The 23,468-nt window shown below is 45.0% G+C and overlaps 1 protein-coding gene across 2 annotated transcripts in view; it reads right to left on the reverse strand.

Moving 5' to 3' along the window:
* The window catches only part of RCBTB2 (RCC1 and BTB domain containing protein 2), a 331,364-nt gene extending 308,278 nt beyond the window's left edge, over positions 1 to 23,086 (reverse strand). Inside the window, exons 1-2 of one of the 2 annotated variants that reach the window (XM_085621887.1) lie at positions 22,846 to 23,086; positions 18,678 to 18,770 (exon numbers count right to left, since the gene is read on the reverse strand). The gene's annotated coding sequence lies outside the window, so the exon portion shown is untranslated. The remainder of the gene's footprint in view (positions 1 to 18,677; positions 18,771 to 22,845) is intronic. The other variant, XM_085621886.1, reaches the window with a different exon arrangement.
* Positions 23,087 to 23,468: the final 382 nt, after the last annotated feature.

The following is a 23,468-nucleotide window of genomic DNA, read 5'->3' on the forward strand; positions in this document are numbered from 1 at the left end:
ATCTGTCCACAAGAGAGTCGATTTTGTTATTGATGACCTTGAGGGACTGTTTCAGATCCTTGAACATTTCTTGAACGTCCTGTTTAGGGGTGCAGCCCCCCTTGGTTGTGTGTCCTGCTGGTTTTTCTCCATGGTTGTAGGGCCCTTGGGGGTCTGCATTGCTCAAAAACTAGTTTTGACTGCTTGGTGTTAGCTTTCTCCATGCCACCGGGTTATTCACAACTTACGCGGGATTGTGTACTGCCAGCTCTTCCAAGGGTATGGGGCACGAGGGGGGTCCACCACACAGCACCTCAGCCCAGGAAGCTGTCCAGTTGTCGAATTTGGGTGCCACTTGGTTTCTTGTCTCTTCCAATGCCTCCTCGCGCCCCCAGGGAGGGCAGTCAATCACCACCCGCCTCAGCAGGAGAGAGTCCTCAAGTGTTCCCTGATGGGGACCTATTCAGTCCATGACGAGTGCACTGTTCATACCTCTGGTTCTCCCCAAATTGCCACTTTTTTTTAGGTTCTTTTTCTGCTTTTGGGTTTTTCAGTTCGTTGTTTGGTCACCTAACCCTACGTTGCAGATTCAGTGGGCCGAAACTTCATCGCAGCCTAGGGATGTCTCGTGTCCCAGCCTGCTCAGGTGCCAGCAGCTGGGAAGAACTTCCCTCTTCAGTTTCGGCGGATCGATCAGCCCCTGCATACATCAGCGAGCACACACGCTCGGCTCCTCTGCTCACTTCAACACCGGAGGCCCCGTCTGCACGGTCCCCAGCCTCACTCCTTCCGGTCAGCCGCACAACCCCGCAGTCCTCGTGGTAAATTCGGGCCGCCTGGGGACCGCAGCACCAGCCCTGCTGTAATCGCGTGCAGATCCCCTACCTCCTGCTGGCTTTCCTCCCTGGGCTCACGGCTCATTTTACGGGTTTGGCTTCATTCTCTCTACCTCGCTGGAGGTCGCGTCACCGCACAGCAGTTCGGTTGTAGCTATCGGATCCTTCACTGGGGGCACGCTTCAGCCCCTGCCCGCAACATGTGCACATCGCCGGTCCCCAAGCAGATTATTTGTGCCATAGCGGCCTCAGTCTCAGATGGGCCGCGTCACCGCCTCGCCTCCTCCAGGGCAATCCCAGCCAACAGTCAACTATGTAGCACAGTTTAGTATTCTGGAGGCATAAATCGAGTCTCCCTAGGCGCCTTGGTGCCCCCTCTGTGTTCCAAGTGTCGATGCCGGCAAAAGGCACCAGATAAATGACAGATTTCTCGTCCTGCCGGCAGAGCCTCACCAACTGGCAGCTATATTGCTGCCAGGCTCTCTAGCACCCCCCCACCCCCGAAAAACCTATGATTAAGTGAGAATAACTTTAATGCAACCCATTTAAGAAAGACCAATTGATGGATTTTCAAACTAAATACGCACATTGTCGGTCTTAATGATGATAATTCATGGATCTCATTGGAGCACTGGCTTCATTTAATTGCCCTAAGGTCACTTGACCCTGGCTTGTCTGTCTAAACATCTGTGATAGGCATTTTTCTGCCTAAACATCTGAGACATGTTTGTTAAAAACCTCTCCTTCATCCATATGGGTCATTCCAATTAATATAATAACCCGACAAAAAGCTATGTAATTTTGACACAAAAAAACACCAAGGAATGATATGAAGACCCTGGCTGTCCAAAACTAGCACTCACTGGAATGGCAGGGTGATGGATGTTTTTACGCCGGGACTACAGTCATTTTATTTTAGCATGGGACAAAATTAAATGGCTTCTATATGCCAGGATTCCCTATACAGTTAGGCATCTACTAATAATATCCATTTTATAAATGCTTTGTCTACAAATTCCATGAGAATACTACTTCTGCCTCATCCAGACACATTACGTCGACCGTCCCCAAGTTCACAGCATAATAATGGATTCTTCCTGAAAAGCTGGGGGCAAATATACTATTTTATGACATCTCTATAGCTTTAAAACATTTAGTTCTATCACTTTACACCATCTTTGCCTGCCTACAATATCATTAGCCCTGGGCTTGCCTTACTTTCACAGTAGTGGACACTGGGTTATATACATTTCCTGACATTCCAGGGCTTCTGGGTTTGAGCACAGCACACAATGCTCCTGTTGAGCTTTAAATAGTGATCTGATGTTCACTTGATTTACAGATGCCTTTAATGAAATGTCATACAGTAGGGGGATGGTGCCAGATATTCAAGTTGCATTTTTTGATCCCCGACTAGTACTCTGCCTTCTTTTTTTTATTTTTTTTTATTTTTATAAAACCTTTATTCTTTTAAGTCAGGGACACAGCTATTCAGCCGACAACCCGGAGGTACGGCAGCTTTAGAAACACAACACAAATGAGCGTCCACATTTCACTGATAGAAGAATCAGAAAGGTTCCGTTTTAAATAAACACAAACCCAAACCTAAACACAAGCAAGGCAATAAGTACTTAAAGCACAAAAAGGGTTCCCAGCAGGGAGAGCGAGCCCCATTTCGTCCATCAGACACAGGTCAATAGTAAGGGAAAGGAGGGGAAGGCAGAGACTCAGGAAGGCAAACACATACCAGCAAGGAATACATAGCCGGAAAGAATGCTAAGGGTAGAGCTGCTCCTAAGGCGGGTCGGGGTCTGGGGGCAGGCATATGCCCCCTCTGTACTGGTTCCATCGCCCCCATACGGTGTGCCATTTCCGGGGGCGCCCTCAAGCACAATACACTGTCTTCTCCCTAAACATGCTCCAATCCATGTTTTCCATCCACGCTGTCAATGTAGGAGGCCTAGTAGAGCCCCACAGGCGAGCGATGTCGCGCTTGGCTACCATGTTCCCTAGGGTCACCCACTGAGTCTGTGCCGCGTCGTGGTCGGTAGGACCCCAAACATTCAGGAGACAACACCGCGCCTCAGGCTGCATGACGATGCCCGTCACCTCCCCCATCACATCGTGGATTCGCTTCCAGAACTCCAAGATCGCACCGCATTCCCAAATAATATGTAGGAAGGTGCCCACCATACCACAGCCTCTCTTACATAAGCCCTCCTCAGAGAAACCCATATGGACCAGCCTGGGCCCAGTCACGTAAACTCTATGGAGTACTTTAAGCTGCACCAGCCGCAGGCGCGCAGGGATCGCGACCTCTTTGGGAGAAGAAACTGCATACTGCCAATCCTCATCATCTAATTCGAGGCCGTCCCTAGTCCATTGATCGCGCAACCCTAGAAGAAGATCTGCCCGAACGTTAATTAGTTTCTTATAGATGAGAGAGACGGTACTCTCTGGCATATGGCCATCCAGGATCCGGTCTTCTAACGGAGAGGACTCAGGCACCGTCTCCCCCTCTACAAGGACTGACCGCAAGGCGTGACTCACTTGAGCGTATCGGAAGAACTCCGCGCTCCCTAGCTCGTATTCCTTCTGCAGCTCCTCGAATGACTTCACCCTACCCTTAACCAAAAGTTCTCCAACCCTGGATATACCGATGAGGTCCCATTTCTCAAACCCCTTAGTATGCCAAAGCTTACCCAGAATATCGGAATCAAACAACGGGGTGGCAAGGGTGAGCTTATCCTTCCAGCCCAGTGAAGCTGTCGCCACCTTCCACACGTGCACGGACACCCTGGTGGGCCCCGTAAGAGTTGAGTCCAGCGACTTCGAGTACAACGCTCTGGGGTAATTACCCCCGCGCAGCAACCACCGGTCCATGGCGTAGCCGGGGCTCAGCGCCGGACCATAGACACCATGGTTAATCGTGCTCAACTGAGTGGCCCAATAATAGCGTCGAATGTCTGGAAGCGCGATACCCCCGTCATACCACGGAAGCGTCAACTTAGCAATCGCTATGCGCGGTCGCCCTTCCCACAATAGCGCACGCTGGAGGCTTTCAACCTCACGGAAATAACTGGCCGGGACCAATTCTAGAGTATTCTGTAAGGCATAGAGGAAACAGGGAAGAGACATCATTTTAAACAGGGCGGCGCGGCCAAGGAGGGAAAGCAGCAACCGCCGCCAGCCCGCCACGTCCCGCCGCAAACGTGCCAAGGGAGGGAGCAAGTTTTTCTCGTATCGTAAAGTGGGGTCAGTGGAAATATAGATGCCTAAATACGTAAAGCCCTGCCGGGCGATCTGGATCGAGCAGTCTCGCGGGACATCCCCACACAGGACATACAAGTATGACTTACCCCAATTATTAACAAGACCAGAGTTCCTACCGAAAGAAGTCAGGACGTCACAAACCACTATGAGAGATTTCTTAGGCGAGGTGAGGTATAACAGAATATCGTCGGCGTAAAGCGAAATACGGTCGACGAATCCCACGTATATCCGGGTGCCATCGTATCCACGCCGCCAGCGGTTCAAGAGCAAGGGCGAACAATAACGGCGACAGGGGACAGCCCTGCCGGGTGCCCCTCCCGAGCTCAAACGGTGTCGACGCCCGCCCGTTCACCACGACGCTAGCCAGGGGTCCCTCATAAAGCAACCTCACCCAGCCTACAAAGCCGGGTCCGAAGCCGAACTTAGCTAGCACAGCCCACAGGTATGCCCACCCAACCGTGTCGAAAGCCATCGTGGCATCGAGGGCCGCCACAACGGCCGGCTCTCGCATCGTGCCCGTCCTAGCAATCACTCCATGTAGGCGTCTAAGATTCAGTGCAGTGTTACGGCGTGGGATAAAGCCCGACTGGTCCGGGTGGATCAAATCTCCAAGCACCCGGACCAGGCGGTTAGCAAGAATCTTGGCAAGGATTTTCGGCTCGGCGTTGAGAAGTGATATCGGCCGATAGGAACCACACTTATCCCGGGGCTTACCGTCTTTGTGTATTACTACAATCGTCGCCAGTCGTTGATCGAGCGGAAGAAACCCATTCACCCGCGCCTCCACGAACATGGCGCGCAGGTGAGGAGCCAACTTATCCGGACGAAGCTTATATAACTCAATCGGCAAACCATTTGGGCCCGAGGCCTTACCCGAGCGCAACGCACGGATAGCACCCGCCACTTCGTCAACGGTTATATCACCATCGAGGTCATCCCTATCTATGGCGGAAAGGCAGGGCAGAGCAATATCACGCAGAAGGTCGCACGAGTCCTCAGTCGGCCAATCCGAAACCGAGGTGTACACCGTACGAAAATAGTCCGAGAAACACTGGACTATACCATCGGGGTCAGTGACAACCTCTCCCCCATCCATCGACAATTCCGGCACCACTCGATTAACACGTTCTTTTTTATCCAACCACGCCAACAGTTTCCCGGCTCTCTGCCTTCTTTTTAATATGATTTTAAGAGGTACTATCTCCCATTTGTTTATACACGCTTTATAAGTCATTTTGGGGGTTATAATGTACCAATAAACACAGTTTCTAACATTATAAATGGTAATTTGTTTACTTGTGTGTGATATATTTACTAGCTATTACTGCTCTTTAGTGACAGTATCTGATACAATAGATAGACACATATATAATAACTGCACATAGACATTGTCTGCTAGAGTATTCCTGTGTCACAATATTAACATACACTCACCAACAGTGATTCTACAAAGCATTCTGCCATATACTGCAGTTCTTTGAGATTTAACTGGACCACCATAGGGGTGATAACTTTTATAATATAGGCCTTAAGTCGTACCTTGTTCCATCCGAAATTACACATTTGATATAATATCCTCTTCAGGCTAATATGAGCTCATGAGATTTAATTAGGACATTATTTCATATTAGTTGCACCTTTTTATAATAATGGATACACAATGATACATACAGTTTTATGATTCTCTGAAGTGTGTCTCCCGCCCCACTGCTTCAAAGAGTGGAGCCAGGAGCACCTAATTAACCAGGTTAAAACTGAATGCCCTTTGCCCAGCTGGGTTTGAAATATCGCTATCTGCATGGTGTGAACCCACACAGTTACCTACATAGGTGTGTGCGCATTGTAGTCGATTCACTTACTCTCTTGTCATTATCATAAGAAGCATGAAAACTAAAGAGATTACATAGGCACCATTGATTTGTATTTCTTTTACGGTTACCAAGTCCATAAAAGGCGGGATACTTAAGATCTGTTTGATTTGGATATGGGTCCAGTATCTGTCCCTGCTTTATATAAAGTAATTCTACATCCTCTCAATACACAGAGGTTAGGTATGAAGAAAGCCACAAGCAACTATTACAAGGCAACCAGAAGGGCTTAAACATGTCAGCTTTTTACTAATTGTTAGAAATATCCCTCTTATATCATTTTAGCGATATCCACTGGGAACCGCAATAAAACCACTTTTGTCCACCAGGGGGTATTTTTAACAGTTTCCCTCTGTACATTATTCATAAGTTACCCCCACACCAGTTTATTGAGGTCCCCTTAACCACACTGTGGTTAGTGGTTCGTATTTCAACAGGCATGAAAAGCAGCATGGAACAAAGGGACCAACAAGCCTCCAATACCGCTTGGAATCCTTAGTGAAACTCTAGGCAGCCTAAACATTTCTTAATGCACTCTTTATGGTCACTATTTTGTTGCCTGTCCTAGCACACAAGAGACTGCTCTGTACAGCGCAGATTGTTGGAACACAGACTACAGAAGTATACCACAGTCTGCAGAAACACATCAGAGAGGTGTTTAGCACATAAGAGACTTCGAAAGCACAGCACAGCCCGTAGGAGACCAGCACAGACTGTAGGAGTAGAGACCAGAGGAGTAAAGCACATACTGTAGATGCCCAACAAAGACTACAACAGGATGGACCAGACAAGTGGGAGCCTGGTGCAGATAGTAGGAGCACAGACTATTGGAGCACAGGGTAGACTGTAAGGGCAGAAAGGAGAATATTGGCCAACTACCTGAGAGCAACATATATTTTCTATGTGCTTTTTCCCCTGGGGGATGCAATAGTTGTAAAGGTTATACCTTCATGTTGAGCACTTCTATACACGAGTAAATAGGTTTGGTGACCTGTACAAAGCTGGCACTGTGGCATGGAGTACAGTTCGATGTTGCTGCAAAGGACTCCTGCAGGAGCTTGTTGTAAGAAGCTCCAAAAATTCCAATGCACTGAACAGCGATCCAAAAAACTGCTTACAGTCAAATTGTCCGATTGGTGGAATGTGTATGCATTCACTACAGTCCCTGATGCAAGTATTTCCCCTGGTACGATTTGGGGTCAGTTGTCCAAAGCTCACAAGCTCACCTGTACTTTCGTTTGCAACAAGTATATGGAAGGAGTGGGTAGGAATGACCAGGGAAATATAAACGCATGTTGTAAAACTCGCACATTGTATAATAGATCGTTTACCCACCTGATCCAGTTGGCAACATAAAATGCTTATGTTTTTTACCATCAGACCACCACAGGAACACCAATGTCTTTCAGTTGACCGACATCAAAAGTCTTACTGCTTCAGTAGCATTAGCCTATACTTCATTCACTGTGAAGGAGGTTGAAAGGCTGCAGGATCGGCAGTTTAGTTCTTGCAACAGAGTGAAAGACTTGACCGTGTTGTCACTGCAGAGTATGCTCTAAGCAAGGAAAAGGCAATATTGCCCCCAGTGCCCATCTCAGCAAGGCTTATATTTTCCAACTTACTTTACGTTGTACCATACAAAAGTGAAGTATTATGAATTTAACTGAGGTGGAGCTGCCCTAGTATTAAGCTTTCAATGACTGTGCATGGATACATACCTGAAATAGGCTACTACTTCCCTAGACAAGCAGTCTTTCAAATTGTTTCCTCTAGTTGAGAAACTCTTGGACTTCCTTATGGCCTGCTTGACACCTTTATCGGCTGCCAAAAAAGTGGTGGATGTTCTGCTTGCCACAGGACAAGTGCACTACAGTCACCGTGCCTGCACATAAAGGTGGATGGAACATAGGTCACATTTTCACGGAGTACCTTATGTGGCAAAATTTTAATCCTTTTGCATTTTTTGAAGTGTTCTTTAGGAAACGTAGGATAATCTTCCCTAGCATGTTTACATTACTTCAAAAGTAGATATGCTCGCTAAGTTCGAGGATCTGGGCCGGAGGCATTCTTGGACACACATTCAACTCACATCCACAAACAAAAAAGAGTTGGATTTAACAGAATGAGTGCATTAAAGGAGCATGAATAACACGTCTTCCTGAGTCTCAGGTGGCTGCCATGGAAAGGCTCATTTGGCAAGTATATGGGATTAGTCAGGACTTCGAAGGAGACAGAGAAATGAAGAGGTAGGAAAAGCTTAGGCAAGTAATGTTTCATAGGCATATCTCAACGGTAAAAGGCAGAAAGTCAAGATAGGGGAGATACACATGCCGTTACTTCATCTTCACAAAAGGGCTCGATCGCATGTGCACTGCACTCAAACAGCTAACTCAATGACTCCCTCAGACAACTAACCAAACGACTCCAAACAATAAGGAACGCAGCAGCCAGGCTCACCCTCAACCTCGCACCCTAGACACATATCACCCCACATATCAAAGACCTTCACTGGCTCCCCATCCACAAGTGAGCGCTCTTCACACTCCTCAGGCACACATTCAAAGCCTTACACAACACTGCCACCAGCATACTTCAATAACTGCGTCAAATTTAAGAAACCTTCCAAACACCTGCACCCAGCCAGACTTCTACTTGCACACATCCAGGGACAACTTAAGGATTTTGGGAGCCCTGGGCCAAACGTATTTTGCGGGCTCCTGTTCGGAACAGCTTTGAATTTCTGATCCAATTTCACCTCTTTCATAACCTCTTTTGCCAGGTCACGGACAGTGCACAGGCACACTCTTGTAAATTCTTAATGTATTTACATCTAATATTTGGGAATGGTGACAAGTGTATTAAATTTTGTAGCAGCAGCTCACTAATATTACTACAAATAATCTCTGTGACCCCCTCCCATTTCTCATATGTAAGATCCTGTTTTGATCTAAAATAAAAAAAAATTCTGAATGTTGCATGAAACATAAACACAACCTTTCTCTACAAAATGTCTGTAATAGACTCTCACATATCACTCACATTAAAACTAAATTAAAGGAAAATGGTATTTAAATAAATCTATTTCAGAAATATTCAAAGTCAATAGGAGAAGACTCTGCAGAACAGAGATGTCTCTATAAGGGGTCCCTTTGAAAGTCTCAGTCCCTGAGCCAAAGCCCACTTTGCCAATGCCTTAAAACGTCTCTGCACACATCCCACAAATATGTAGCACCAGTATTAGTGGTCTACCTTCTCGTACCTCGTTCCTAAACCATGGAACGATCTACCCCTACACATTAGAGCCACCTCTTAAATTCTTGAATTCTGCAAGAAGCTGAGGACTTGACTTTTTGACTAGACGAGTTAATGGCTCAGGCCAGACTACTCCTGCATTGGCAGCAGGATAAGCTCCCAGGTGATAGCGCGCTTCACAAGTACACATAACTTTACATATAACTCTGAGCCCAAAACTACACAAATAGGTCAAGTTTGTGGCCTCCTGGTCATGTTCATCCTCCATTAAAATGTGGCAGATGTACTGTTCGTTGTATGACAAGTGCATTCAAGTCAAATTACATAGCGGTGGACAGGACATAAGCCACACTGTCACAGAGTGCCAAAAACGAACCCCTTATTATTTTTGGGATGTGCTCTTAAGGGAACTTAGCTCATTCCTCCCCAGCATGTCTGCCATAGTTTCAAAAGTAGACATGCTCACTCAGTTTGAGAAATCTAAGCAAGGAGGTATTCTTGAACTCCCCCAACTCACATTCACAAACTGTAAGAAGCTGAATTTAGCACAGAAAGTAGGCTAAAGGAGCATGAAAGCCATGCTATGCTAATGTGTGGATTTATGAGACCAAAAGAGTTTTTTTTGCCACAGCAATTATTATTTTTAGCTTGATGTGGGCCTGGAACATTCCCAAACAAAGTTTTGCAAAACCATGACATAACAAAACAAAAATTGCCAGAAGGCGGGTGGCCAACACCAGACCTATGCTTTTTTCTCAATATAGTGTTGAGAAAATAGTGACATGTAATTTGGGTATTTGTTGTTTTTACAACCTTCTATAGAAGAGCCTCCCCATTGTTATTCACTGCCCTTCGGTATGCTTTTTTGACAACTTTCTTACCATAGCCTTGTTAGTTCAGTTGATCACTTAGGGCATTAGATTCTTTATCAAAGTCTTGTAAGGTTGAACAACACGAGGAATTGTCCTACAAGCAAATTTTCACATAGGGCCTCTGTCCCGCCATCTACTCATGTGAGTGTAATGGTCTTAGTTATTACAGCACAAGCCAGGAAATGCTCAGAAGGCACGTTGTAGGCAAGCATCACCTCCACAAAAGACATGAAAGTTCCAGAATCAGAGATTGACTAATGAAATTATCCCTGCCTTGAGGAACGATGACCTGGCCACCCTCCGCAGCGCCTGTTAAACCTTTGAGAGCACCCATATTGAAGTATCAGGAGCATATGTGGGGTCCCATTGGCCCTCCTGTGTATGTAACATTGCCAATTATATTGTGCTGCTTGGAGCAGGAAGAGGTGGCCTGGACCTAACATTTCTTATCGAAAACATTTGTGAACATCTATGGAAGCCAACTTATTTTACAAATGGGACAACTCAAAGGACACCCTAGCACTGAACCACCTGTACACTCTGGCGTTGCGCTGCCAGCTAATTGGATTCAAAGTATGGGACTGCTAGCCCTCCCCCATCAAAGGGAAGATATAATGAGTCTAGTGCCTCCTGTCTCCTATTCATCATCAAACCAACTTCATCAACAACGAAGAGAGTTCTTGAAAATGTGCTGTCTAAGTTGGGGTGGGATGATTGCAAAAAAAGAGAACAACCTATGTAGTAGCACCATTTTGGCAAGGGCAACCCAGCCAATTACTGACAGACACAACTTACACTAGAAATCAATTGAGCAATTCACTTTTGTTAATGCACGTCCTAGATTACCTTGGAGCACATCTTGCTGATCTCTGTATACTTTGATCTCCAGATACTTAATTGTGGCAAGAGATACAGGAAGCTCCACAACCATAGGTAGGGTCGCCAAACTGGCACTATTCTCAGAAAAAAGACAAGACTTAGCGGTGTTCATATGTATACCAAATTGCACCTTGAATCTGTGGAGCTCATGGAGCAGTCCTGCTAGTCCTTCAGTGTGCTCAGGAATAAACAATAAAATGTTTCCTGCATGTAGCAAAGTGACATGGGTATGACCATTTTTCGGAACATCCAACATCCTTCCAATACAGTGGGCGTAGCATGCCAGGGACTCCATGACCAGAGCAAACAACAAAGGAGAAATAAACAAGCATTTGCAATGCAATAGGTCTTGCTTGAGAAAGTTTAAGCTATTGGCGTTGTTAACGACAATGCCTTTTTTATCTGTTTTGAAAACCAACACATAAATAAATGGCATCATCATTTACAATGCCAATAGCTCAAACTCTCACAAATGCGAGACCTATTGCATTGCAAATGCTTATTAATAAGTATGTTTGTTTCCTGGAGGTCCGTGCCTCTTACTGCCTTACTCCAAGCACACTGTCAGGGTGATGGGAGACATTGGCTTCCAAAGGGCTGGGAATAAAGGTACCAGTGGGTGAAGGGCAAGCACTGATCTGGGACTCACTGCATTTGTAACCCACTGCTACAGGCCTGATATTGGAACTGGATACAAAGACAGACGAGTTAAAAATAAAATTAAAATAAAATGTATATACAATTTATGGCTGCTTCCCACTGTTTGTGATATGGCCCTGGTGGTCGGAAGGGGGGTGGGGTTGCAGAATGATGATAAACAAAATTGCAGCTCTGTAGCTGTTGGACACCTTATACCTTCGCTAGCTGCTTTGTAACATGCAGACTAATAACAGAAAATAGTTCCAAACAATCCAAGATTGTCAAGATTCCTTAACGTGTTGCCACCTTTTACTGCTGAAGGTTTAAAGAAAAGTGTTTTCTGCTTTTTTTTTTAAACTTCCGTTTTCATCAGATTACCTCACTGACTTAATACCTCTCAGTTGAAATTTATTTGGAAGGCACGCAGATTATGTTTAAAATACTTTCTTCATGTCACACTCCAAAATGTTTCCTGTAGTTAGGTCAGTGCATTTCACAGGTACTGTTTGCGGACCAGCATTCAGTGTGAGGCGATCATCATTGCGAACTGACAGACTTGGAGCTAAATGTTCACTGCCCAATTAAAAAAACAATTCCAGCTCAAAGTGATCCTCTAGTCCTGTAATAGTATTGCGCTCTGTTACCTTTTGTTCCGATCTTGCACCCGCACTATTCTCCCACTGCCAGCCCAGCCTGCCACTTCTTTGTTTAATCAGAAGACCCACGTGCAGAAATGACTACAAAAGCCTGTAAAATGCCACCCCTAGCGATTCTTCGGGCCCCGCCTCCAGTTGTAACAGACAGGAAACACTTGTTGAAATCAAAGGTGAAGTTTAGACTGCGCATATGCAAGGCAAAACAGCCCCCCAATAAAGTCAGACAGCTTATTAATGACATTATACATTCTTCAGTGTTATATCATTCGAACTAGACCCGAAGATTTCAGTGCGCTTTACGTGAGCACCAGTATCATTGCACAATGGACATATTCATGTTTTTGTAGGCTCGGAGAGATTAAATAATTGGTAAAGAATCACACGATTTTGAGCCAACGTAGAGACTAAAACCTGGTTCTCCAGGGCCAAAGTCGTTAACTGGTTGTTTTATCCCATTCTTTGTCGAAATTACCCCACCACAGCATACAAAAAAGCACGTCAGATTGCCAGGGAGAAACAGGACGTGCAAAAACAAGCATTTGTAATGCACAAGCTATCGCATTGCAATTGGATCGCGGCACTCACGCTTTTGCTTTACACATCTTAAGCTAAAGCGCGTGTGCCGCCATTGGTTCAAAATTAAAGAAATATAACTCTTCCTATTTCTTTACTTTTGAAGCAATTGCAGCACCAGCGCATTACTTGAAGATGTTTAAAGCTAAAGCGCGGGTGCCGTACCACCGGCTTTGTGCGGCATGGGGGGGTGGGGTCAAAGAGCATAATAAGAGCGCCATGCGCGCGTTGTGCTAAAACACCGCGACCCGTACGCGTGCACATCTCCTGTTCTCCGTACCCATGCACATCTTCTGTCTGTCCGTACGCGTGCACATCTAGCATTGGAATCCGTATTGATACCAAAAGGCCATGGCGAGAGCGGCGCATGCGCACTGCTAATGCCAGGCGAGACCTAAACCACTGCCTTGTTCCGCAGTGCATAGACCATGCTTAAGAAATCACACTTCCCATTCTAACCATGGGCATTGAAACCGAGTAAAGAAGCTGCACCTATTTAATGATAGCATCCCCAAGCTCCATGTGCCGCAAAGCTGACCATAAAAATGTCCATTTGAGGGAATCAAAAGTTTTCGCAATGTCCATGGTGGCTGTTACTGTTCTGGCGGATTTGGCTGGGACACTGCTAAGGTTATGAAACACCGTTTGACATTAGGGACATTGCCAGGGAGAAGCTGACATCACACAGTGGCAGACAATCTGAGAGGGGAAATCCCAGCAAAAACTATTTCCAACTCACATTGTGTGGAGCAGAGGTCTCCTACCTTTTCTGAAATAAGCGGTGCTTATGATCAATGAAAATCTTATGAATAAACTGCTGGAACGAATTTAATTTGCAAATAAAAATTATTTTTATTAAAAATATGTAAAAGTCTACGTTTAAATCGCACATTTACTAAATGCATTTTTCTAGTAAGTAATCATACTTAAATGTTACAAGTCTGCAAGTGAAGTAAATAAGTGCAGATTTAAGTTAGCCTAACTGTTGCAGCCCTGTTAACTGAAAATACATTAACATTGAAAGGCCTGTTTTCCACATTGAACCATTATTTTCCACAAGATGTTTTCTCCTTTTCTGCAGTTGTTGCAACTTTCAAGAAGCTTTCTGTTAGTTAGTTAGTTTGTTTTTTATTAGAGAACTGAAAGTGAGGTTCTCACCAGGAGGAGAGGTGGCAACAGGAAGAACGGCTCTTGAGAAGAACTCTCTATATCGCAAAATATGGACGATGTATCTTTTCAAGGACTAAAGTCTATAGACGATAATGGACATGAGAAAATGGGGAGTTTGCTTATTCTCATGAGTTTACTAAAATCCTATTGGAGGATGTAGAGGATGAAAGAAAACATGTTGCTACCTAGAATATTGTGTGTTTATATTTTCCTTTGAGCTTTTCTCTTAGGAGGACTTTTTTCTTTGAGCTTCTCTAACTCACACTGGCTGTGGACTCATCTCAGACTTTCTTATATCTCTTAAATGAGAGGTTGCTTTGCTTATGTCTTCTGATTTACATCTGAGAATAATTTTCAACTTTACATGCAAAGCCTTTATGCTTATGCATTATTACTCTCATCAGATCCCTTTATTTAGTAGCTGAACCGATACCTCATTCCGATATCATTTAGATTAGGGAACTTCCTTCATGAAACAAGCTTGCCCAATTATTACCATATTAACTGTAAATTTAACCATTATTGTATTCTTCCTTATATTGAAATATCAATTATTGGATTATATCAACTTTTAATGCCGATACTTGGGAGATTAATACTTATTGAAACAATAACACAAAGCTAAATAACTGAAATTAAAACCATTTAATTCTTACAAAACTTTCTCTTTATTAACTGTACGAAAAGCCTTTTACTGATTTATTACGATGTGTTTAATGTAGATGGCTGCTCTTTTTTACTTCTGCTTGTCGACGTACAAAGGTCCACATGATCAATGGCTGGAGTTATTTAAGGATTACACCCAAAGATTGAGATATAGAAAACCCCGCTCCATAACTACTAATATTACTAGAGTTGTAATCAGACCACATCAGACCACTTCAGTGGACACCATGTGCAAGATTACCAGCGAGGATTACCTTAATGCATCGGAAATGGTTGTTAGCAGTAATTTAAACAAGCACTGGAAAAGCCAATAGGTCTCGCCTATGAAACAGCTATTGGCTTTGCCAATATGTTTTAGCAATGTTGTACACCAGAGTGGTTGCTGTTTAGCATGGCTGAATGTTAGTAGGGTTAAGGAGAGTGGCATGGAGAGGAGTGTCGTAAAGTGGAGAGTTATGGAGTGATGTGGAGTGGCGTACAGTAGAGTTGAGTCGCTTGGAAAAGAGTGGAGTGTCATGGAGTTGCGTACAGGGTTGTGGAGTGTACTGGAGGATGTAGAGTGCAGTAGAGTGGAAAGGCATAGAGCTAAGTGACACAAAGTGGAGCACAGTGTCACGAGTGCCATAGAGAGGAGTAGAGTGTCATAGAACAGAGTGGAGTAGAGTGGCATAGAGGAAGTAGGGTAGAGCGTCGTAGAGTGGAGTAGTGTTGTAGAATGGCATAGAGTCGAGTAGAGTGCTGTACAGTAGAGTGGCATGGAGAGGCGTAAGGTGTCAGTGGAGCAGAGTTTATTGTAGTAGAGCATCATAAAGTGGAGTAGAGTGGCCTAGAGTGAATTGGAAAGTGGTGCAGAGTAGATTGGCGTAGAGTGCAGTGGTATACAGTAGAGTGGTGCAGAGTAGAATGCAGTGGAGTAAAGTGCAACGGCGTAGAGTAGAGTGGCTCAGAGTGGTGCAGAGTTGAATAGAGTGTCAGGATTACTATGGCAACAACACATCATCAGTGGTATAAAACTAACCTGTCTCAAAATGGTCTAAACCCAGCTCGTATTCCCTATTAGTGGGTGAACAACCCAACGCTTGGTGAATTCTGCTTCACAATGATAGGAAGAGCCGACATCTAAGGATTAACAAGCATTTGCAATGCAACAGGTCTCGCATTTACCTGAGCATGAGCTATTGGCATTGTAAATAAAAAGGCCTTTTATTTATGTTTTGGTTTTTGAAATATAAATAAAACGCATTGTCATTTACAATGCTAATAGCTTAAACTCGCGTAAATGTGAGACATATTGCATTGCAAATGCTTGTTGTTACCAGTCATTGGTACATGCTTTTTCATCCTTGCCTCATCTGTCGACGTTCCATTTATAACCAAAAATTATTCCACCAGTTTATCTACTCATGTTCTGTATTTTCTGTTAACTTAGCTATCTGACACATGCTGGTGATCCAACATCCTTAAAATTATTAGCTGATTTTGCTTCAACCACAACCATAAATGTTTTCTTAATGAGCATTACTAACCCTAATGCTGCCTAGGCGAGACCTAAAAAAATATGTTTTGTGGTGCTAAGAAAGCAGTTTATATTCACTTTATGCTGTGTAAAAAGCATATTTGAGGAAGGTTGTTAGCAATGTATGGTTTACCACATTTTGGAAATCAAGCATTGGTTTTGTAGCCATGAATACAAATTAGAGACTGAATATTTTTTACATTTTGCATTTTTTCCATCAGGGAGCAATCACAAGGAGGCAGTGCCACCTATCGCACCACCATAAGTTTAAGATGTGGTTATAAATATATGGATCTCGGGAAAAAGAGTGTGTGTGTGTGTGTGCGAGAGCGAGAGAAAGAGCGAAAGAAAGAGAGAGGGGGAGGGAGAGAGGGAGAGAGAGAGGGACAGAAAAAGTGAGAGGGATAGAAAGAGATGGAGAGAAGAGGGAGGGAGAGAGAGAGAGGGGAGAGAGATAGAGAAAGAAAGAAAGAGAGAGAGGGGGAGAGAGAGAGAGAGAGTAGAGCGAGAGGGAACGAAAGAGAGAGAAAGAGAGAGGGAGAGAGAGAGGGGGAGAGAGAAAGGGAGAGAGAGAGGGAAAGAGAGGGAAAGAGAGAGGGAAAGAGAGAGGGGGGAAAGAAAGCTAGAGTGGGAGAGAGAAATAGAGAGAGAGAGAAAGAGAAACAGAATGAGAGAGGGAATGAAAGAGGGGAGAGAGAGAGGGAGAGAAAGAGAGGGAGAGAGAGGGAGAGATAGAGGGACAGAGAAAGAGAAAAAGAGAGGGAGAAAGGGAGAGAGAGGGAGAGAAAGAGAAAGAGAGAGAGTGAAAGAAAGAGAGAGGGAGGGAGAGGGGAGGAGAGAGACAAAGCACAGTGGGACAGCAAGAAAGATGGAGAAAAGTCATCATGGAAGAAGCGAGGGGGGAGAGAGAGAAAGAGAGTGGGAGAGAGAAAGAAAGAAAGAGAGTGGGAGAGAGAAAGAGCGAGAGAGAGGGAAGGAAAGAGAGAGAGAGAGAGAGAGAGAGAGAGAGAGAGAGAGAGAGAGAGAGAGAGAGAGAGAGAGAGAGAGAGAGAGAGAGAGAGAGAGAGAGAGAGAGAGAGAGAGAAGAGCTAGAGGGAAAGAAAGAGAGAGAGAGAGAGAGAGAGAGAGAGAGAGAGAGGAGAGCTAGAGGGAAAGAAAGAGAGAAATGAAGGGAGAGAGAGAGAAAGAGAGTGAGAGAGAGGGGGAGAGAGAAAGAGAGAGGGAAAGAAAGAGAGAGGGAGCGGGAAAGAAAGAGAGAGGGAGCGAGAGAGAGAGACAGACAAAGGGAGAGAGAGAGAGAGAGAGAGAGAGAGAGAGAGAGAGAGCGCAGTGGGACTGCAAGAAAGAAGGGGAAAAGTCATCATGGAAGAAGAGGCTGAGATAGGCAAAGAGAATGAAAGGTAATAAAAGTGGAGAGAGAGAATGGCGGGAAAAAAAGATTTGCCTATTAGCTGAAAATATAGACTAGCATGCCAAAGACATGAGACAAAAAAAAGTACTAACAAAAAAAGACAACAGTAATAACAAGTAAAATAATAACGCCAATACAATAATTATAGGACTGCAATAGTTATAATTGATATTAATAATGATAATAACTATAAGAAGGATTTAATGTTGATACCACTATAAGTAAAGCTATTTTATCTTTCTATTTATTATTTTACTGTTTTAGTGAAATGGTCTAATTCTTAGATATGAATGGATTCAGGTGTGATATAATTATTGAACGTGAGGGGCGCCTTAAACTATTGTGAAATCAGGCTGGTTATCTAAACAAGTGTTCATTTCTGTTTATGGCTTCATCAGTGTCACAGTAGGGTCAATATTGCATTCGTCTCGGAGCCGGTGTGCCGATGTTTAATACTGGCACTGCCCACTGTGTAAGCAGTAGTGCCATATGTGGTATCCATGGCTTTAAGGCGCCGCGTCAATGTGAAATTCATATTTAAAAGCAAGTAAGAGGCTGGCACACACATCACTGCACATGCATAATCCCTTCCAGAAGCCGTGTGCCCTGCTCGGTGGGTGCGACCACCGTGCACAAAGGCCGTAGATGTCCCTCGGGCTGGGGGATGCCACGCAGGGTTGGTACAGCGCACTCTGGGCTTTGATGCTGTGCCTGCCAGCCCCCTCACATGCCAGGCCTACTCTGCGGGGGTGAGCCAGCTGCACGGGGCCTGGGGTGTGGGCAAACATATGCTCCATTTGGGAAGGCTAGGCCCCGGCCCGGGGTAGCTTGCTCTGCAAAGGGGGCTGGACTCTGATTATAGGCAAATTTGTTTACGTCTTTGATGTTCACTGCCAGTGACAGCGCTGTGCTATGTCCTGTTTTACTAGGAAACATTTAGGTCTACAGCTCGAGTAGGGGCATCTAAGTATACGTGAGTGGTTCCGGAGCGAAGATAACAAGCATTGGCAAGGTCAAGTTTCAGATTGCCGATGTCCGACATTTGTGTCTGCCAATGTGCAGTACGCCTCGGCGGGCTTCTCCCTACCTGAGCAGGGAGATGGTGGAGGCCTGCTCGCAGAATGGGCGGACCACCGGAGGACTGCTTCTGCTGTGTTTGTGTTCGGAGGGTGGAGGGCGGCTGATAATGGAACAGAAAGCAATTGATTAAAACAGCGCGTGTGGGCTTGAAGTCAAAGCAGTGCACTTCATAAATATACAAGGAAGTTAACCGCGAAGTGACAGAATCTTGCCAAATTGCATAACGGGAGCTTGTTAAAGTGCGGCCGTGAAAGTGATCAAACATCAAAGCGGCCGAGCGGCCGCGAAAGTGAAAGACAACGAGTGCTTTCAGGCTGCCAAATGGTGCGCGCGCCCGGAGCACATGCACTGTAGTTGGCGGCCTGAAAGCACTCGTTTGCACTTCCAAAAGTGCTTACTATAAGTCTCGCCAGAGCAGCGCTAAAGCGCTGTCTCAGGCGAGACCTAAAAAACGACGTTGTTAAAAACCCTTGCCGCCACAAGCCAGTTAGTTATCACTGTGGTATCTTTTCTGACACCTCCTGCTTGAGACCCAAAAAGTCAGAAGGATCATGAGGACCCACTTTCGTAGAGTGGGGCACAGATTGGCATAGAGTGGAGTGGTGCAGGGTAGAGTGCAGTGGAATAGACTGCACTGGCGTAGAGTGCAGTCATGCAGAGTTGAGTGTCAGAGTGCAGAGTCGTAAAATGCAGGGTTGTAGGTTGGTGCAGAGAGCAGTCACAGAGTACAATGGTGCAGAGTAGAATAGAGTGGCATAGTGTGCAGTGGCATAGAGAAGAATGCTGTAGACTATAGTGGCATAAAGTGCAGTTGTGCAAAGTAGTTGGTGTAGGTGCAGTGGCATTGGGTGCACTGGTTTTGAGTTAAGTGAAATAGAGTACATTGGCCTAGAGTGTAGTGGTTTAAAGTACAATGGGCTAGCGTAGACTGCAGTGGCGTGGAGTAGAGTGGTGTAGAGTGTAGTGGCATAGAGTTGATTGTTTCAGAGTAGAGTGGAGTGGTGCAGGGTAGAGTGCAATGCCATTGAATGGTGTAAAGTAGAGAGGCACAGCACTGATTGCAGTGGTGTGGAATGGCGCAAAGTGGAGTGGCACAGAGTGCAGCGGCATAGAGTGCAGTGGTGCAGAATAGATTGTTTTAGAGTAGAATGAAGTGGTGTAGGGTAGAGTGGAGTGGTATAGAGTAGTGGCATAGAGTGCAGTATTGCACAGTGGAGTGCTACAGAGTGGCCTAAACTGGAGTACTATAGAGTGCAGTGTCAGAGTGTAATGGTGCACAGTAGATTAGAGTGGCGTGGAGTGAATTAACGTAGAGTGCAGTAGAGTAACGTAAGGTGGTGCAGAGTAGGGTAAAGTGGTGCTAAGTAGAGTGGCATAGAGTTCAGTGGTAGAGGGTGAAATGGTGATGACTAGAGTGTCGTAGAGTGCATTGGTGTAGAGTGGTGCAAAGTAAAGTGAAAGAGTGCAATAGTGAAGAGTGGCATAGAGTGTAGTGTGGTAGTCATTGAGTATAGTGGCTTACAGTGCAGTGGTGCAGAGTAGATTGCTATAGTGTGCAGTGGTGTAGAGTGTATTGATTTTGGGTAAAGTGGTGTAAAGTGCAATGGCGTAGTGCGGCGTGATGTGGAATGGTGCAAAGTTCAATAGAGTGGTGTAACTGCAGTGGCAGAGCAGATTGTTTCAGTAGAGTGAAGTTGCATAGAGTGCAGTGGTATAGAGTAGAGTGTCGTAGACTACAGTGCGCAGAGTAGATTAGAGTGGGGTAGAGTGCAGTGGTGCGGATGTTCTGTGGCATATAGTTCAGTAGCGTAGATGCCATAAAGTAGAGTGGCAGGGAGTACAGTGTGGCAGTGTATATTGTCGTAGAGTGCAGTTGTGTATAGTAGAGTGGTGTGGAGTGCATTAGCATGGAATGCTGTAGGGCAGAGTGGCGTAGAGCGCAGTGGCACAGAGTAATGTGGCATACAGAACAGTGGTGCAGAGTAGAATAGAATGGCAAAGAGTGCAGTGACACAGAGTACAATAGAATGGTGTAGAGTGCAGTGGTATAGAGTATAGTGGCATAGTGATTTGGTGCAGAGTAGAATGGCATAGAGTGCATTGGTTTCGAGTAAAGTGGTGTAAAGTGCAGTGGCATAGAGGGCAGTGTTGCAGAGTAGGGTGGCATAGAGTGGAGTGATGCGCAGTGGTGTAGAGTGCAGGGGTGCATAGTAGAGTAGTTTGGGGTAGAGTATATAGGCATAGAGCGGAGAGGTGTAGAGTAGAGAGTCATATAGTGGAGTGGTTCAGAGAAGAGTGCAGTGACACAGTGTGGAGTGGAGTGATGTAGTGTGGAATGGTGCAGAGTACAGTGCAGTGGAGTGCTGCAGAGTGGAGTGAGGTAGGGTATTGTGGAGTATGCATGGTATTGTAGCATACTGGCATTACAGACAACACATCTTCAATTGAAATGGCCATTTTATTTGCACACACATAGTTTTACTGATAAAAGTATATAGTACATAAACGATAATGTGTTTGAAATGTCATCAACCAATGTATTGATTTGATCGTCAGCACAGTTAATTTGCAGACATTTAAATGTTATGTGCTAGGAAAAAATATCTTAATCACCCTTCTCTAGCAGGCCCCCACTTGTCAGCATGATTGTCCTCTCACTTTGAAGTCAGAGAAAGAAAAATACACATCAAGCTGACTGGAAGATGCAGCCTGACATCTGAACTCTGTCTTTGAATGCACAGCAAATGTGACAAGAGCAAGATTTAAAGGCCTGTTTACAGAAAGCAAGTTTGTGGAAGAATACAGTAAGCAAAGGTTTAGGCAACAGGAGGGACAATCTCAAACTGGACAGCCTAAAGTAAATAAAGGCAGGAAATAGAAAGCTAGAAAATGTGAGTTACAAACCATAAAGTCAATGGTATGCAATGGGTGGAATGCAATCCTAGGTCAATTTTCTGAATGCTCCCAAAATGTCTTTGGCAAACCAGACAGCGCAGGCCTGCGAACTAAAAATGCTTAGTCTTTTTAACCCCTTGCATGCCCGCCCCTTTCCCCGCCCAGTGCCGCGCTTTTTATTAGCGGGCGGAGTTCATGACGAGCTGGACTCGTCATGGGCACAGCGCCACCGCAGCCCATGACGAGTCCAGCTCGTCATGGGCACTGAAGGGGTTAAAGACTTAAATATTTTGCAGAAGCGTTTGTAAACATTGCAGGATTTTTACAAACTGCAAAATCCTGGAGGGTCTGATAATATGTCCCCACTACATAGCACGATTTTAACATTCAAATAATAGCTTTAAGTATATTTCATCCATTTTTCTCCAAACATCAGCTTATTAGTTCTGAAAAACAAACACATATTCGTCTAAAATATACATTTTTCAAATTTTGTATATGTATAACACATTTTGCACACGTATAATAATTGAACCAAGCAAAAACTTAACATTTAACAGGCTTGGCTGCACACAGTAGAGCTACTTACAGGCAGCTGGAGAGCTACAAGTACCTCATATAAGCTACTCTACTAGTTGGAGAAGCCTGGCGTGGAGGGTGCGCAGAGGTGATGTCCTGCACATCGACAGCCGCCCTTAAAGTCTTGGTTTGTTTAAGGAGCAGGAGTGGTTTATAGGCAGTGACTTGAACCATACCTCCCACGCCCCCTCCACCCCAATGACCATGCCCTCTCAATAGCAAATACGTGGCTGGGGAGCTAATGGGCTCAAGGTCCCATCCCTTCCTGTCCGAGGAGTTTCGTTCTGGATGTAGGTTAAGCATCTACCATCATCTAGACTATCTCCTCATCCCACCTTTCAATTCCATGATCTCACGTATTTCCTATTAACTTAATCTACCACAAAGAACCCGCGGGAAGTGCGTTTCTTGAGAGCACAAGACTAATCCGACAAAAGCTAAAAAAGCACTGAAATAATCACTAACACTGAATAGGGAGTAGCGTGCTACACACCATAAAGCAATCCAACGCCTCGTCAGGGGTAGTAAGTGCTATATACTAACAGATACAGTCTAACAATCACAAGTTAGAGAGTGTCATCTACAGAGACTTGCAGGAATTCGCCTGACGTTATCAGCCCAAGCTAGGCATCAATCGGCTAGCGCCCGCTACCTCTGCCCTAACAGCAGAAAAACAACTCCATAAGAGAAACAGCCCTTACCTTTCGCTTTCAGTTATGGTGCTTAGCTGTACTCCAGCCGGTAAACCTATTAAACTAAAGCGAAACCGGTGCACCAACCATCCACACCGGATACAAAGAGAAAATAAAAGAAACGAAATAAGTAACGTGTTATTGTTGTCATTATTTTAGTGCGAAACTCCACCTCCTTTCCTTGTCGTCACTGCACAGCGGAAGTGCTACAGACTAATGCACGAATCCTGAATTGAGAGAAGAGGTACCTATAAACATAAAGGAAGGACACAAGAAGAAAGCCGGCGAGTTGGCTCCGCCCTTCTCTTTTTATATACCATGGGTCGATATCCCGAACAGGAGCCATGCGAGAGTCAGGCGAAGCTGCCCCCAACATTATTCTGTGAGATTAGTTGTATCTGCACGAACAATGAAAATGCTGCGGCTTTACTCATACCTGCCAAGTTTTCTGTGCGATCATTTGAGGCAGCTGAATCTTTACAATATGCTTATGTAGATGCAAATTGTTGTCCGTGTATGTTATATTAGTGTATGCAGTTAGGATTTCCAAATTTCCAAGGAAAACATACCAGCCGTTTGCGGTTTTAAGAGCCTGCAAAGCCCGGAAGTTATAAAAATATGTCTTTAAATCA

Source organism: Triturus cristatus, chromosome 8 (assembly GCF_964204655.1).
Source record: "Triturus cristatus chromosome 8, aTriCri1.1, whole genome shotgun sequence".
NCBI classification, from domain to species: Eukaryota; Metazoa; Chordata; class Amphibia; order Caudata; family Salamandridae; genus Triturus; species Triturus cristatus.